Source organism: Pangasianodon hypophthalmus, chromosome 5, assembly GCF_027358585.1.
Source record: "Pangasianodon hypophthalmus isolate fPanHyp1 chromosome 5, fPanHyp1.pri, whole genome shotgun sequence".
NCBI classification, from domain to species: domain Eukaryota; kingdom Metazoa; phylum Chordata; class Actinopteri; order Siluriformes; family Pangasiidae; genus Pangasianodon; species Pangasianodon hypophthalmus.
In genome coordinates this window covers 24,663,735-24,665,175 of record NC_069714.1, presented here as the reverse complement: position 1 = coordinate 24,665,175, position 1,441 = coordinate 24,663,735, and positions in this window count along the sequence as shown.

Genomic DNA, 1,441 nt, shown 5'->3' with positions numbered 1-1,441 from the left:
TCAGCGCCGACCGGAACTACGCAATAGCCAAACGCAAAAAGCGGAAGTTAAGTGAACGTCGATGTGTAGCACTGACCGTGGTATGCATACCCATGGCAATGACAGTGGTCTCATCAGCGAGTCAGATCGTTCTTGTTTGCTTAATTATGGCTGGAATAGTTTCACGAAACATTACGTTTCCATGGAAGCATTTTTGTTTAAATTAAATTAAATTGCACTGCAAGAGTAACGGCATCTGTTATGAGCGAATCGACTCTCAAAAGATCCGATTCAAAGACTCGACTCCTTCGCGAATGGAACATCATTAGTTGTCAGTTAAATTATTACGTTATTTAGTATATCCTACTATGTAAACGTGCAACCACTGTTTGAAGTTCATCTGTTTATGTTCACAGTTTGTGGTCCTTGTTGTACTTTGTCTGTCGATGGAAAATAAAACAGGAGCACAAATGACCAGGGGGCACTTCAGTGTATCAGGTCCAGCAGTTTTGGGAGGGGGATTAAACCCTGTGTACACTTACTGGTCACTTTATTAGAAACACCTATTATGTTAGATGATTTGTAGGCTGTAGGCATGTTTGTAGGAGGTGGGAGGAAGCTGGAGAACCCAGAGGAAACCTGCACAGATACGGGGAGAACATGCAAAACTCTGCATGTAATCCAAGCTCAGGATCAAACCAGGGACCATGAAGCTGTACTGCCTCTATCTCCTTATGTTCCTCGTTAAATTCATGAACATCTGAGTCTGTATTTTTATGTTAATTGGAAAAGGGGGAAAATTTAGCCTCATTACAAGATACAAAAAATCATAAAGGTAAAAGACAGTGTACAGGCCACAAACATCATCAAATAATATAAGTGAGTTTGTAATACACACTGAATTTTGCAGCTTAGAAGAAACTGATTGCAATTCTTCAGACTCAAATGTGTATCACTGCACTACAGAATACAGGCTGTATAATACACTTTCTTTTACATTTTCCTTTTGGTCTGTTAAATGACTTTTAGATTGTAAGAACAAAAATGTGCACCCCTATATTATATATATATATATATATATCTCCTTATGTTCCTCGTTAAATTCATGAATACGAACACATGTATACGAAAGCATCTGTAAATACTGGAACTGAGAATCTGTTACTGGTTATTGTCTTAACTTGTATAAAGATACATCACAAAGATTACACTACATATAAATGTTGATCGTCTTGGTATGTTTGAAAGCAGGAGGAGAAGAAGGATGTCATGAAAGAAATGTTTAATTACTCCTTCATTAGAATTGGTAATTAAAGTTCTGATTGGGTTTCATAACTGAATTTCGTCTGATTAAATTCTAGTCTAAGCTACACTGTGCCATGTTTTGCCTTCTGTCCTGATGGAAGTGTGCTGCTCGAATATTTCCTCTATCTACCACTTTTTCTCCATTTACTTTGACTCC